Consider the following 16,264-nt stretch of genomic DNA (forward strand, 5'->3'; position numbering starts at 1 on the left):
TCATTTTGGGAGAAAATAATTAGGCTACCCAGAATTCGGCTTCTTAAGGCAGCATATTTGGAGAGCTTGAAGGACGGTAGATGTGATTCATGGTCAAATCAGGTCAAGAAAATCCAGAACCTTTGTGGACTTTTGGAGATCTGGAATGAAGAAAAAGGCCCTATGGGTGAAACACTGTCAGTATAGAAGGAAGTCCAGCGAACTCTAAATGAACAAGAAATTCAAAAGTGGCAGGCACACAGGGACTAATGAATGTGTTTAACGTTTTACTACCGAGCCAAATACGGTTGGGGGGAGGAGGTTTATTTTTTGAAGAATTTGTTGTTGGCAAGAGGGGATAATTTCAATTTAGGTGAGAGAAGGAAATTTTTGGGAAAGTTTAGGTTAGCAGCAGGCCCTTATTTTTGCCCAATGTGTGGATTGGTGAATGAAAACTTATTTCATTTTGTATCCGAGTGTAAAGAGGTGTCTGAGTTGCGAAATGAATGTTTTGGATGAGCGTTTGGGAGCAAATGCTGGATAATAGATCGGATGGCTGAGAGGAACGCATGTGCTATTCAACATTTGTGTAAGTCTCTTCGGTTAGGGATTAAATATAGGGAATCATGTTTGAAGGGATAGCCTGTTACTATTCTTACGATTTGAATTTTATTATATGGTGTTTGTTGGTTAAAAGTTAAGCCTTGGTGTGTTTCTTTTTTAGTCGTTTTGTTGTTCTTTTATCTTTTTTATTTTTATTATCTAAAGTTTTATTTTGTTCCTGAATTTTGGTTTGTAGATTGTATCATGTGTTGCTATGGCCCACAGGCGCTTTGCAATAAATCTCATCTTATCTTTACAATATCAAAATGTGTATCAGCAATATCTTTGGAATGGCTTACTTTATCAAAAATAAAACTTTCAGGGCATTATGAGGAAAATCTTGAACTGACCAAAAGACAAAATGCACATGCCATGAATGCTATTAATACTGCCTCTACTACTATTACTACTACTTCTAAGTCAACACTTTACTTTGTCTACTACTCCTACTACTGTGATAGTATTACTATTAAGATTATTTTTGGGACTTCAGTAGATTAATAGCATTTTATCCAACACATTTAGTCTTACTGTTACCCAAAACAGTTATTCTTATAGTCTTATTATGTGACAAAATTAGTCGCAAAATAGTTAAAAACTAGTGCTTTATCATGAAGAATTATTGATCAGGAGATTTTACTAAATAATTTCTGAGGCCACACTGGCTAATCATGACAAAAAAACAAATAGCAAAGGAGAGAGACGAGGATTATATGATCCAGTGAATAACGTAGACTATAATGCAAATATTTTGGGCAAGACCTGCGCTTGACCGTCCTCAGTGCACGATAATAAAATAAAAATTACAAATAGAAATCCAAGAATAATATAAAAAATCAAACCTTAAAATAAACACAACTAAAATTTGACGATCCTTCCAAAGTAACGTCGAAAGGGTAACTAAATAAAAATACAATACTGAATGGTAATTAATTTTTTTTATTTATATAGAGCATTTTAAAAATCTAAACGCTTCTCATGTAAGACACCATCACAGATTAGGATAGATTGCAAAATATTATTTTGTTGATTTAAATAAAAACGATCAGAATTAAATAGTTCAGTATAAAGGCTTAAATATATTTCTCCAGTGTCACCATTGGAAGCTATCTTTTGGTGAATTAAATCTTTTATCTTAACTGCCTCCCTGAAAACTTGCATGAAACCTTTAACGGGGGTAGCAATGGAGGTGTAGTCAAATTAATTCAAGTTGTGCTCAAAACCCCTATGACTTCCCAAGGCCAGAACATAATTTGCACTTTACTGAAAAAAATATAAATGTTTTTACTTTTATAACTTTAATAAATCAAATAATATTAACATTTTTATTACTAAATATCAGTATATGTATATTAAACTGACAATGCACATTCATTTTTTTTTTTTTTAGTAAAGTGCAAATTAACTTCTGGCCTTGGGAAGGCATAGGGGTTTTGAGCCCAACTTATCTTAATTTCTGCTCATTTTGAGTTTGAATCAGTTATTTATTGTAATGTCTGTTCGTTTTGGGTTCCATTTATTTATCGATGCTGATTTGTGGTAGTTTCACGCTTGGTAGATTATTTGATTTAATTTTTGCTCATTTTTTGTTTAATGGAGTTCTTTACTTTTCTTTGAAAAACTTATTTTGTGGAAAAAGTTTTTTTTAATTAATTTCTGTTCTGCTATTTGTTTGGCCTGCTATTTGTATCCTCGAGAAAAAGTTTCAGCAATTTTTAACAACATTCACCCTCTTAAAAATATGGGCACAAATAATAGTGTTTAATGTAGTTTCATACTTCCTCTAGTTGACCTGAAATAGAAAATTCGCAAAAAAATCTGATTACTTTCTTGGATAGCCTGGATACACTTACGCTATTTTGATTTGGTTGGATTTTAAGAGCAGAAGCAGCCCCGAAAGTTTGAACATAATATCCAGAGTGGGTCTTGGGACACTGCTGAGATACCTTATTGGAAATTAGCATTAACACAGTGCATTTTGATTTAATCTTAAGGCAACATTTAGTTTTAAACATAAAGTCAAATGGGAGGAAGGGCGTGGGAGGAAGATTAGTTACCCTTCCAATCACTTTTGAATATTAAAAAGGGCATCAGCCCTTTCTATTTCCAATCGAATGAGCCCTTTTCGAAGCACCTACGACAACTCCTTCGATTCAAAGTGCCCTGGTCTAACCAGGGCACTTTGAACACTAAAATACAACACAAAAATAATACATTATATCCAAATCGATCTTTACTATAATAATGTCAAGTCTTCCAATCACTTTCGACTATTGAAAAGGGCACTAGGCCTTTCGATTTCCAATCGAATGAATCCATTTTGAGTTTCTACGACAACACTTCCTATAAACCCCTTATATGCCCCGAGGGCATAAATTACATCCCTTACCCTAAAGGCTCTGAGGGTGGTTGTCATCCCCTAAGACCTAATTTCCAGAACTTGCAACTACGTTAAACAAAAAAGCAAGGTCAAAATTTTGATTGGATGTGTCTGGGAAAATTTTGGGTGTGACAGGGGCGTCAGTCTTTCTCTAATCACTTTCAACTATTAAAAAAGGCACTAGCACTTTCAATTCCCAATGAAATGAGCCCTTTTGAAGTTTCTACAACAACGCTTTCAATAAAAACCTTATATGCCCACAAGGGATAACTTACATCCCTTGCCCTGAGACCTGGGGAGGGTGTTGTCATCCTCAAAGACCTAATTTCCAGAACTTTTTGCTACGTTGAACAAAATGGCTATTTGAAACTTTTTTTGGATTTGCTTGGGGGAATTTTGGGCGTGAGTGGAGGGTTAGTTACCCTCCAATCACTTTAAACTATTAAAAAGGGCACTAGCCCTCTCAATTTCCGACTGAATGATCCCTTTTTGAAGTTTTTGAGACAAATCTATCATTTAAAACCTTGTATGCCCCCAGGGCATAACTTACAACCTTTGCCCTGGGGACTCTGGGGGGTTTGTCATCCTTAAATACATAATTTTTGGAAGTTTGAACTACGTTGAACAAAATGGCTGTCTCTAAACTCTGATTGAATGTGTTTGGGGAAATGGTCGGCGTGAGAGGGGGGTTAATTACTCTCAACTCACTTTCGACTATTAAAAAGGGCAATTTCAATTTCCAATCAAACACATAACTTACAACCCTTGCATTGAGGGCTCTGACGGGGTTATCATCCTAAAAGACCTAATTTCCAGAACTTTTGACTACGTCGAACAAAATGGATATCTTAAAATTTTTGATTGGATGCGTTTGGGAAAATGGTGTGCGTGAAAAGAGGGTTAGTTGCCCTTCAATCACTTTCGATTATAAAAAGAGTACTAGTCCTTTCAATTTTCAATTGAATGAGCCCTTTTGATGTTTTTACAACATCGCTTTCTATAAAAACCTTACATGCTCCCAGGGCATAACTTACAACCCTTGCCCTGAGGGTTTTGATGGGGATTGGTTGTCATCCTTAAAGACCTAATATCTAATACTTTCAACTACGTTGAATAAAAAGGCTATCTAAGAATTTTGATTGGATGTGTTTGGGGAAAAGGTGGGCTTAAGAAGGGGGTTAGTTGCCCTCAAATCACTTTGACTATTTAAAAAGGCACTAGCCCTTTGATATTCCAATCGAATGAGCCCTTTTTCAAGTTTCTACGACAAAGATTTCAATAAAAACATTATATACCCCCAGGGCATAACTTATAACCCTTGCCCTGAAGACTGTGGGGATAATTTCCTGCTCAAATGTTTAATTTCCTGAACTTTAAACTGCGCGAAACAAAATGGCTATCTAAAAGTTTTGATTGGATATGTTTGGGGAAATGGTGGGCGTGGAAGGGGTGTTAGTTGCCTTCCAATCACTTTCGACTATTGAAAAGGGCACTAGCCATATCAATTTCCAATCGAATTACCCATTTTTGAAGTTTCTACGACGACGTATTCTATAAATACCTTATATGTCCCTTGGGCATAACTTACAACCCTTGCCCTGAGGGCAGTGGGGGAGTGTCCTCCTCAAAAACATAATTTCTATCTGGAAATCCAAAACACTTAACAAAATGGCTATCTAAAAATTTTGATTGGATGTCTTTGGGGAAAAAGTGGGTGGGAGAGGGGGGCTAGTTGCCCTCAAGTCACTTTTGACTATTAAAAAGGGCACTAGACCTTTGAATTTCCAATCGAAAATGCCCTTTTTCAAGTTTCTACGACAAAGATTTCAATAAAAACTTATATGCCCCCAGGGCATAACTTATAACCCTTGCCCTGAAGACTGTGTGTGTGTGTTGGGGGGGGGGGGGGGGGGTTCCTGCTCAAAGGTATAATTTCCTGAGCTTTAACTGCCTGGAACAAAATGGCAATCTCAAAATTTTTATTGGATGTGTTTGGGAAAAAGGTGGGCGTTAGAGGGGGGTTAGTTACCCTCCAATCACTTTTGAATATGAAAAAGGGCACTAGTCCTTCGAATTTCCAATCGAATGAGCCCTTTTTGAAGTTTTTACGACAACACGTTTTATAAAAACTTTATATGCCCTCAGGGCATAACTTACAACCCTTGCCCTGAAGGCTTTGGGGGAGTGTCCTCCTCAAAAAAAAATTTCTATGGATATCAACTACGCTGAACAAAATGGCTTTCTCAAAATTTTGATTGGATGTATTCGGGGGAATGATGGGTGGGGAGAGGGGGGGGCTAGTTGCCCTCAAATCACTTTCAAATATTAAAAAAGGCACTAGTCCTTTGAATTTCCAATCGAATGAGACTTTTTTGAAGTTTCTACGACAACACCTTCTATAAAAACCTTATATGCCCCCAGGGCATAACTTAAAACCCTTGCCCTGAATGCCACGGGGGAGTGTCCTCCTCAACAACATAATTTCTATCTGGAAATCAACTATGCTGAACAAAATGGCTATCTAAAAATTTTGATTGGATGTGTTTCGGGAAATGGTGGGCACGGAAGGGGGGTTAGTTGCCTTCTAATCACTTTCGACTATTTTCGAAGCCCGTTTCGAACTTTCAACGACAACATCTTCGATACAAAGTGCCCTGCTCTAAAGGAAAAAAAAAATAATAAATGATTTGCCAACATCGTTCTTATATGTCATCAGGGCATAACTTAAAACCCTTGCCTCGAGAGTTTTGGGGGAGTGTCCCCCTCAAAAAAATATTTTCTATGAGGAAATTAACTACGCTGAACAAAATGGACATCTCAAAATTTTGATTGGATGTGTTTTGGGGAAAGATGGGCATGGGGGGACTAGTTGCCCTCCAATCACTTTCGACTATTAAAAAGGGCACTATCCCTTTGAATTTCCAATCGAACGAGCCTTTTTTGAAGTTTCTACGACAACGTCTTCTATAAAAACCTTATATGCCCCCAGGGCATAACTTAAAACCCTTGCCCCGAGGGTTGAGGGGGAGTGTCCTCCTCAAAAATGTATTTTCTATCTGGAAATCAACTACGCTGAACAAAATAGCTATCTCAAAATTTAAATTAGATGTGTTTTGAGGAATGATGGGCGTGGGATGGGGGAGCTAGTTGCCCTCTAATCCTTTTTAACTATTAAAACGGGCACTAGCCACTCCAATTTCCAATCGAATGAGCCCTTTTCGAATTTCTACGACAACCTCTTCGATACGAAGTGTCCGGGTATGGAGAAGAAAAAAGAAAAAAAAATAATACATTGTGCCCACATCGTTTTTTACTTAGGCAGCGCTATCGCGCTGCCTATGATGTTCCTTATATTTGCGGTATGTTAATCAATTTTTCACCCAAATTCTGGGCCTCCCAATGGGTACGATCCTTTCATCTTTTTTGGCCACTTTTACAAAGAATATATTGAAACCACCACTTTGATTACTTTTTCTCTGAAACACCATTTCTGAAGCTGGTTTGTCAATAACGGTATCTCTATGTGGAATGATGGAGAGATAAAAATTAACACTTTTTTTTTTACTCATCTTAACATTTTGGATTCTAACCTTCAGTTCACCTTGAAAATAGAAGATAATCATAAACCGTGTGTTCTAGACGTCTTAATCTTTAATAAATCTGTCAGCCTTGAATATTCGATTTATAGAAAACATGCATACAACGATAGGTATTTGCATTTCACTTCCAACCACCCTCCTTGCGTAGAAAGAGTTGTAGTTATATCTTTAGTGGGTCTTGTAAAAAGAATATGTTTAAAAGCTCATATAATCCCAGAATTGAATTATCTGAAGGACATTTTGTTTTGCAATGGATATCCCTCAAGCTACTGGAATCCATCGTTAAAAAAAACAAAAAAGGCAGAAAAGGGTTTATCATCTCCACAACTGCCAACAGATATCATCCCTTTAGTGGGTGATAAGAAATTCGTAACTGTTTTGCCCTATTTTCCCAAATTAAGTGACAAACTGCAAAGCATTCTAAGAAAAAATAACTTAAATTTCACCTTCAAAAATTCCAATAAAATTCAGAGCTATTTTAACAGCGGCAAAGATAAAACGAGTCCTATTTTGGGCAGTTGTGTTTATTGGGTTCCCTGTTCTTAAATCTGATTCTATGTTAGAAGAACCCACGAGTAATTGGGGGAGAGGGCTTTTGGAACACAAGTCCTTAATCAACAAAGCTATTGAGCCACGTAAAAGGCCTGAGACTTTTGATGCCGCCTTGGCTCAGAATGTGTATGACAATCCACACCATTTCATTTTAATTGACAAAACCTTCAATACTGCCCCCGTTCAAGGTCTCATGCAAGTTTTCAGGGAGGCAGTTGTGATAAAAAAAAATCATTCACCAAAAGATAGATCTCAATAGAGACACTGGAGAAACCTATTTAAGCCCCATATATACTGAACTAATTAATTCTGATCCTTTTTATTTAAATCAACAAAATTGTATTTTGCAACCTAACCTAATCTGTAATGGTGTCTTACCTGAGAAGTGTTTAGCTTTTGAAAATGCTCAGTATAAATAAAAAAATTGAACTGCCATTCAGTATTATATTTTTATTCAGTTACCCTTTCACCGTTACATTGAAAGGGTCGACAAATTTTAGTTTTGTTTGTTTTCAGGTTTGATTTTTTTAATATCCTTGGATTTTTATTAGTAATTCCTATTTTATTATCGTGCACTGAGGACGGTAAAGCGTATTTGACCATTTGTAGTAATCTCATTCCCCGAAGTGTCTACTTATATTATCAAATAGATTTGTTATTACTTAGATTAAATCTCAAATATGGGGTTTTATACAATAGATGCCTCAACAAACTTCTGATAATGATATTATCTTCACGTAAATAACATTCTAGATTTGCCTGCGGTGATTATCAAGGCATTGGTCTGGTCTCTGTAAGTAGCAAATTACTTAGTAATATGATGCTTTTTAGACTGAAAGATGCTGTATACAAAGTCTTAAGAGAAGAACGGTGCGGTTTTAGAAAAGGTAGAGGATGTGTTTACCAATTTTAACTCTAAGATTAATAATTGAGAAGTGCCTGAGTTGTCAAACACTTTTAGTCCTTAGTCTTATAGATTATGAGCACGCATTAAATTCTGTTGATAGAAGAGATTTGGCAAGGGTCTTTTCCTTGTACGGTATACCAGACAAACATATAAAAGTGATTAGTGTTATGTACGAGAATAACACTGCTGCAGTTAAAGTAGAAAATGAGGTTAGCAGCTGGTTTTGTATTAAATCAGGAGTTAAGCAAGGTTGTGTTCTATCCCTCTTTATATGGGTCATTTTGATGGACTTTGTCTTAAGTTGCACAGGAAAGGCAATGGGAGACGAAGTAATCAAATGGAGAAGGAAAACTCTCCTGCACTTAGATTATGCTGATGATTTAAGCAACCTAGATGAAAGTATTGGCAAAATGAATGAACTTTTACAGGGTTTGCGAGTTAAGGGTGCTAGAATAGGTTTGAAAATAAATATTAAGAAGACCAAGTCTCTAAGGCTAGGAATAAGTGAAGAAGAAAAGGTGACGTTGGGTAACGAAAAGACTGATCAGTTGGGCAGCTTCACCTACATTGGTGGTATTATTAGTAAAGACGGTGGGAGCAGTGAAGATATTAAAAGTTGAATAGCCGAGGCTCGGGGTGCTTTTTTTACAGTTAAAACATTTGGAAGAATAGGAAGATAAGTCTGCCAACCAAGATTAGAATATTAGAAGCTACAGCGATGACAGTGGTCTTATAAGGCTGTGAAGCATAGGCGCTTCAAAAAGCAGACGGACGAAATTGCATACGGATTGTTCTGGGTACCTGGATGACTGACCGTATTTCAAACAGTAGGCTGTACGAAAAATGTGGTTCAATCCCACTTTCTAGGGCAATATCGAAAGAAAGAATGAGATGGCTAGGGCACGTACTGCGGATGTAGGATGACAGATTGCCAAAGATGGTCCTTTTTGGCCAACCGGCTAAGACTAAACAGAAAGCAGGTGGTCCTCGTTTGGGCTGGGAGGATATAATAAAGAAATATTTATAGTAAATGAGAACTTCCTGGAGGGGGGGGGGGTAAAGAGGGAGAAGCTTTTTATTTTCTTTGAAAAACAGCTTTTAATGAAAAATTTTCTTCCAAATTAATTTCAACTATAGTCAAATCGGTCTTCGTTCGGTAAACTTCACCTTTAAAAATCTTAATGAAGAAAACCTTTTAAAGCATTTAGTTTTGTTTTACGTTTAACTGGTGTATTAAATGTTGTTTACTTACTTATAAAATAAAAATAAAGTTCTGTTCTAGTTCAGGATGTAAGGCGCTAAGCTCAATGTTTTTTCGTTTTGTTTTTTTAATTTGACTTAAAACAGTATTATACAGACTTAAAACAGTGGCTTAAAACAGACTTAAAACAGTACAACAGACTTAAAAGAGTTATTCATAATACTACATCTGTATTTTGTCACAGCAACAAAATCCTATCGTTCACGGGGTCCCCTGGTTTAATGGGCTGAACAAAAATAATATTTGATAATGTGTTTCATATATAGGCTACTGAATTTCATTTAGAGCAAGACACTATCATTATCAGAAGTCTATTGATAAATTTTTGAGGGAGAGGGAATTTGTGCTGGGAGATTTTTTCTACGGTATGAGTTTATAGAATGGGGTGGGGGAGGGTTTACTCCAGAGGGGGGTGACCCTGGAGGGAGAGTTAACGTTACAGTGGAAGTATTATACGGGGGGAATTTACGAGAATTCATGCCCAAATTCGTTATATATATCTTCTTGCTCTTCAGCGACTTAATTTTATATTTTGAGATGTTCTAGGGGAAATGTTCAAGGGAAGTCTTCAGCAGGGTTGAAATTCTCTTGTGGATGTTGTTTGCTGGGGAAAGGATCCGTGAGAAAATTCTCCATGGTGATAATTTGAGCAGGAAAAATTTTCTATGGAGAAATTTTTCGTGGGAGAATCTTTCCTTTTGGGACTGCGTAAGATATTCAGGAAAATATTTCCGCATAAGGAAAAAATTATCCGAAGAAAAATAAAAACTAGTCTTTATTTCAAATGAAAATATGCTAAAGAGAATATTTCAGGTAAAAGTGTCCACAATAAATTTTCTCGGAAAATTTGTTGTAAGTACGGGGTTTTTGGGGGCCGTTTCCCAGGAAGGGGTTGTTAGTGGATTTTACATAGCAAAAGCTTTCCATCAAAGAGTTTATTTTGGAAGGGGGGAGTTCTCATAGTGGAGAGGTGGATTTTTCGGAATTATTTGAAAAGAAATTTGATCTAAAAGTTCGTGGTAACAAACTGTAAGTAAGGAGCGACCCGGCTCAATAGTAACCAAAACTCTAAAAACGGAATTTTGATACCAATTGATGCATCAAAGGAACTAGATATTTATGCTGGTTTCAAATATATAACTTTCATCAAGATTAGTTATACTCACCAAAAGTTAAGCGCCCGCGAAACTTTGCCTTTTCTTCAAAAAAAGGGGGCACACCCTAAAAGATTGAGAAATCTAGACGATCGTAGAACCTTAATGAAAATCACACCATCAGATTCAGCGTCTCAGAAAACCCTTTTGTAGAGGTATCAAGCTCCTATCTGCAAAAATTTGGAATTTGTATTTTTTGCCGGAAGAAAGATCACAGAAACTTGTTTATTTGTTTTTGTTTTTTTTTTGTTTTTTTTCCAGGGGTGATCTTATTGACCTGGTAATCTTGGAATATCGTGGGAGGGCTCATTCAAACGGAAATTGAAAGTTCTAGTGCCCTTTTTAAGTGACAAAAAGATGGAGGGCATTTAGGTTCCCTCCCTTGCTCATTTTTTCCCAAAGTCACCCGATCAAAATTTTAAATAACCATTTTGTTCAGCATGGTCGAAAAGTATAATGATTATGACTTTGAGGATGGCTTAATCCCCAACAGTCCCCGGGGGAAGGTCTGAAATTTATGAGCTTTACCCAATGTTTACGTATAGTATCAGCTATTTGAAAGTATACAGATTATTTCAGGGGGATTTTTTCTGGTAGTGCAGGGGGGGGGGGGTTAGGGTCTACGTAGGAGGATCTTTCCATGGAGGAAGTTTTCATGGAGGAAGAAACTTTGCTGTGAAGAGGGCCCTGGATTTACCAGCATTGTTGAAAAAAAACGATCAGAAATTAAATAAAAAAACAAGTTTTTCAACTAAATGTAAGGAGCAACATCAAAATTTAAAACGAGCAGAAATTATTACGTATATGATTCGGTTTGCCCCCTAGTCAATACCTCGCTCTTTACGCAATTTTTTTTAGTGCTTTCATAAGAGCTATTTATTCTAATTAACGGCCTTCGTCATTAAGGGGTCATTCTTAAAGAATTTAAACAATATTCGAACTTTAACGTAAAGAGCGTTGCATTGACTAGGGGACAAACTCCCTAATGTACGTATTAAAAATATGCGAATGTAGAAGTTCTTTACGTTAGTTAATTCGTAAGCTACGTATATTTATTACTAATAAAAACGTTCGTAATTAAAATTTAAATTTCTAGTGCCCTTTTTAAGGAGCCAAAAAACTGGAGGGCAACTAGGCCCTCTCCTCCGCCCCTTTTTTCTCAAAATCGTCAGATCAAAATTTGGAGAAAGTCATTTAGCCAGAAAGAAAAGTGAAATTAATATACAAATTGCGTTTTAATTATTCATGTACAGTGAGCCAAAATCAAAACCTGCATTAATTCAAAAAATTTCAGAAAATAAGCAAAAAGCAAGTTTTTTAAACTGAAAGTAAGGAGCGACATTAAAACTTAAAACGAACAGAAGTTATTCCGTATATGAAAGGGGCTGTCCCTTTCTCAACATATCGCTCTTTACGCTTAAGTTTTACTCTTTCTCACAACTCATTTTCTTCAAACAATAAAAAATAGTGTAAAGAGCGAGGCGTTGGGAAGGGAACAACCCCTTTGATACACGGAATAATTTCTGTTCGTTTTAAGTTTTAATGTCACTCTTTACTTTCAGTTAAAAAAAACTTGTTTTTTTATTTAATTAAAAAAACAATGATCAGAAAATAGATACAAGAAAATAAGTTCTTTTCAGGGGAAAGTAAAGAGCAAAATTAAAACGAACCGAAATTATTCTGTAATTAAATAGGGCTGCCCCTCCTTAATACCCTATTTTTGTGTTACATGGCTCAAGACATGGCTAATCGTAGAAAAAGCCAAGACAGATAGTCCAAGTGATTGTGAGGCAAATGTTTAAATTTCACAGGGTAAATGGCGGGAGTAAGTATAACTCTTATTGGACAAAAAATGTACAATGATCAGAAATAAAATTCCTGATCATTGTTATGTCTTTTCTCACCAGACGATTGGAACTGAGGAAAAACAAATATAAAATAAAGAATATGAAAGAAATAAATTTATTAGAAATTTTAGATTGGTCCAGACGATGTGTAGGTTCTGAAAATATCCATTAAACCAAATAAAATTAAAATATAAGAATAAAAAATTTCCTTACGTAGATTTGATGTCTGCCCCCGTCTTTTCCTGATCTTTTCGGCATCTATATACGTACTGTGGAAAGATAAGCATTAGATTTGTTTTTTTAACTGTAGCATTTGCTAATAAAGACTAAAATACTGTTATCAATTATTTAATTTTTCCTTATCTATCTGTTTAGATGGCTGAGGTCAGCTTTTATCATGGCACTAACTTTTCAGGTTTACTATTTACTTTTTTGCTGGATAAATATTTATCAAGACAAACTTTTAAAATACTAAAAGTCAAAGTATGTATCAGGGAAAAATTAGATAAAATTGCAACAAGTTTGAAGATTTGGGGATTTCCATTTCTTTGTTTATGTGTTTCAAAAGTATTATAAGTTCCATTTGTAAAACAAATCTCTGAATCAAAAATCATTAATGGGACTAAAAATGTTGATATTGGGAAATCAAGCGAATTCTCTAGCTCAATATCCAACCAAAATGATAGATAGATATCGATAGATATAGCAAAACAAAAGCCTCTTTGGACCATGGAAAAAAAAACACTTATAAAAAAACTATAAAATTTCATAATAACATATTATGATAATAACAAATCATAACTACTACTACTACTACTACTACTAACAACTCATCGCAGCACCAAGCCGCCTGAGGCCAACACAGCTACGCACGCCCCTCCTCAACCCCAATCTATTCCAAGCCTCCCTTTTTACACCCGCCCATAAAGTTCCCATTTCCTTTAAATCTTTCTTTATGACGTCCTCCCACCCCTGACGGGGAGGACCTGCTTTCCGTTTAGCCCTAGATGGCTGGCCGAAAAAGAACAATCTTCGGAAATCTGTGATCCTTCATCCGCACAACGTGCCCTAGCCACCTCAACCTTTCTTTCATTATAGCCCTAGAGAGTGGTATTGAACCACATTTTTCGTATAGCCTATTGTTTTAAATACGGTCAGTCAGCCGGGTACCCAGAACAATCCTTAAGCAATTTCTCTGGAAAACATCTAGCAGACTTTTTTAACTGCGAAAAAACACCCTGAGCCTTGGCTATTCTATATTTAACATCTTCACTGCTCCCACCATCTTTACTAATAATACTACCAAGGTAAGTGAAGCTGCCCACCTGATCAATCTTTTCATTACCCAACGTCACCTTTTCATCTTTACTTATTCCTAGCCTTAGTGACTTAGTCTTCCTAACATTAATTTTCAAACCAATTCTAGCACCCTGAACTTGCAAAACCTCTAGAACTTCATTTATTTTTCTCACGCTTTCATTTAGGATGCTTAAATCATCAGCATAATCCAAGTCCAGGAGACTTTTTCCTCCCCATTTGATTCCGTGGTCTCCCATTGCCTTTCCTGTGCTCCTTAAAACAAAGTTCATCAAAATAATCCATACAAAGAGGGATAGAACACAACCCTGCTTAACTCCTGATTTAATACAAAACCAGCTACTAACCTCATTTCCTACCTTAACCGCAGCAGTGTTATTCCCGTACATAGCACTAATAACTTTAATGTATTTGTCTGGTATACCATACAAGGATAAAACCTTTACAAAAGCTCTTCTATCAACAGAATCGAAAGCTTGCTCATAAACTATAAAACTGAGGACCAAATGTGTTTGAAAACTCAGGCACTTCTCAATTATTAGCCTAAGAGTGAAAATTTGTTCGATAAATCCTCTACCTTTTCTAAAACCGCACTGCTCTTCTCTTACAACTTTGTCTGCGGCATCTCTCAGTTTAAAAAGTATCATATTACTAACTAATTTTCTACCTACAGAGACCAGACTAATGCCTCGATAATTACCACACTCACTTTTATCACCTTTCTTATAAAGTGGCTTAATTAAGGTTTTCCTAAAATCGTTAGGTACTTCCCCTTTTCCAAAAATCATATTCATCATCTTCAGTAACTTATTTCTAATCTCAGAGCCACCATATTTAGGAAACTAATTTACCACCCTATCAGCACCTGCAGCCTTATTATTTTTTAATCCTTTTAGTACTGTTGCTAATTCCTCCTCACAAAACAAATCTTCCTTCACATCCAAGGTATCACAAACTTTTTCATTTTCCTCTATATTTTTCCTGCAACTCTATCTCGGTTAAGCAAATTCTCAAAATATTCGGCCCATCTCTGTTTAGTTTTTTCCTTATCGCTAATTGCGACCCCATTCCTATCTTTAACTGGACATAGTCCGGATTGACTCCTCCCTCTCAATTTGTTAACATGAAAGTACAATATTTTACTATTATGCAGTCCAGCTACATCTTCCAGATCGTAGCCAATTTTATCCATGATCTCCACTCCACACCTCCTTAGTTCGCATTTTAGTGCTTTCTCCACTTCCTTTATATTTTTTTTGTTTTTATATCATCTATCACTCAGATAGTTTTTGTACAAGTCCTTTCTCCTTTCTATTAAACATAAGGCTTCTTAGCTTCTTTCACTGATATTCTTAGCTGCAGTTCTAGCTTTCCTCCCTAATACACCTTCAGCAACTTCACAAATTATTTTTCTAAAATTATTCCAACCATCTTCCACATTATCAAATTTTAAACTCTCAAGTTTAGTATTCAACTGTTCCTGGAAAGTTTCTCTCAAATTCTCATCCATGAGTCTACCAACATCATAACTTCCCGGGAGGTAGTTAGCCTTCCGATATTTCAGCTTGAAATTAACCCTTGACACTACTAGATGGAGATCTTTACTTTTAACATCAATAACAGCGCTCCTATATACCCTAGTATCTTGTAATGATCCTGCCAGTCTTCGGTTTACTATAACATATTCAATAAGGTTTGCTGTCTTACCATCACATGAATACCATGTTAACTTATGAGCCATTTTACGACCAAACACCGTATTGGTTATAAATAGATTGTTATACCTACAAAATTGCAAAAGTCTGTATCCATTACTGGTTTCTTTTCCTACGCCAAATTTACCTAGGCTGGGATACCATCTATCCCTATTTCTACAAACCTGGGCGCTAAAATCTCCCAGTAATAACATCATATTTCTACCTGGGACCTTGTCTATTTGCTCCTCTAACTGTAAGTAAAATTCATCTGAGTCACTAGTATCTCCGTCAGTCGGTTCTACAGGGGCATTAACTACTATAACTGATACCCTGAACTTTCTAGTCATAAAATGAGCAATTAGTATTCTATTATTAATACCTACCCAGCCTAAAAAAGACTTAGCAGCTTCCTTATTCATCATGAGCCCAACTCCCTGTCTATGTACCACATCCTTCCTGCCTGAGTAAACAAATTCTGTTTCACCTAATTTCTTGCTTCCTACCCCTGGGATATTAGTTTCTGAAATTCCTAATAAATCCAGTTCGAATCGTCTGAATTCGTCAGTCAAAATGTTGATACGACAGTAATTTTTTAATGTCGTAACATTCCAAGTTCCAGTTTTCATGTTCTTTAAATCATTGAAAATATTTTCCTCTCAGGAAAAGCAATGATCCCGGATACCAGTGCAGGACGGGGATCACATATCTTCTCAAGCCTACACCTAAGTGCTTAAGCCGGCTTAGAACTGGACAGCAAGAAGTCCCTGGGACCTCCATGAATGAAGGCTTTGAGCAATCCTGGGCCCATCTTGGTCACAACATGGTTTTCAGCACTTGGCGATGCTCTCCTATCAACAAAAGTCGAAATCCTGCACAGACATTCTCAAGCCTATTACCTCCGACTCATTATATATTCATGCCTACAAATATTATGCTACTACGGGGAAGCAACCCATAATAGATAAATT

General features: G+C 36.3%; 1 protein-coding gene across 1 annotated transcript in view; it reads right to left on the minus strand.

Annotated features, from left to right (window-relative positions):
* Positions 1 to 12,560, minus strand: part of LOC148947365 (uncharacterized) — a 511,279-nt gene extending 498,719 nt beyond the window's left edge. The window contains exons 1-2 of the mRNA XM_089095226.1: positions 12,496 to 12,560; positions 10,448 to 10,605 (exon numbers count right to left, since the gene is read on the minus strand). The gene's annotated coding sequence lies outside the window, so the exon portion shown is untranslated. The remainder of the gene's footprint in view (positions 1 to 10,447; positions 10,606 to 12,495) is intronic.
* Between the last annotated feature and the right edge of the window lie 3,704 nt (positions 12,561 to 16,264).

This window comes from Artemia sp. Qi Xiang Cuo, chromosome 10, assembly GCF_049724085.1.
Source record: "Artemia sp. Qi Xiang Cuo chromosome 10, ASM4972408v1, whole genome shotgun sequence".
In the NCBI taxonomy this organism is placed as follows: Eukaryota; Metazoa; Arthropoda; class Branchiopoda; order Anostraca; family Artemiidae; genus Artemia; species Artemia sp. Qi Xiang Cuo.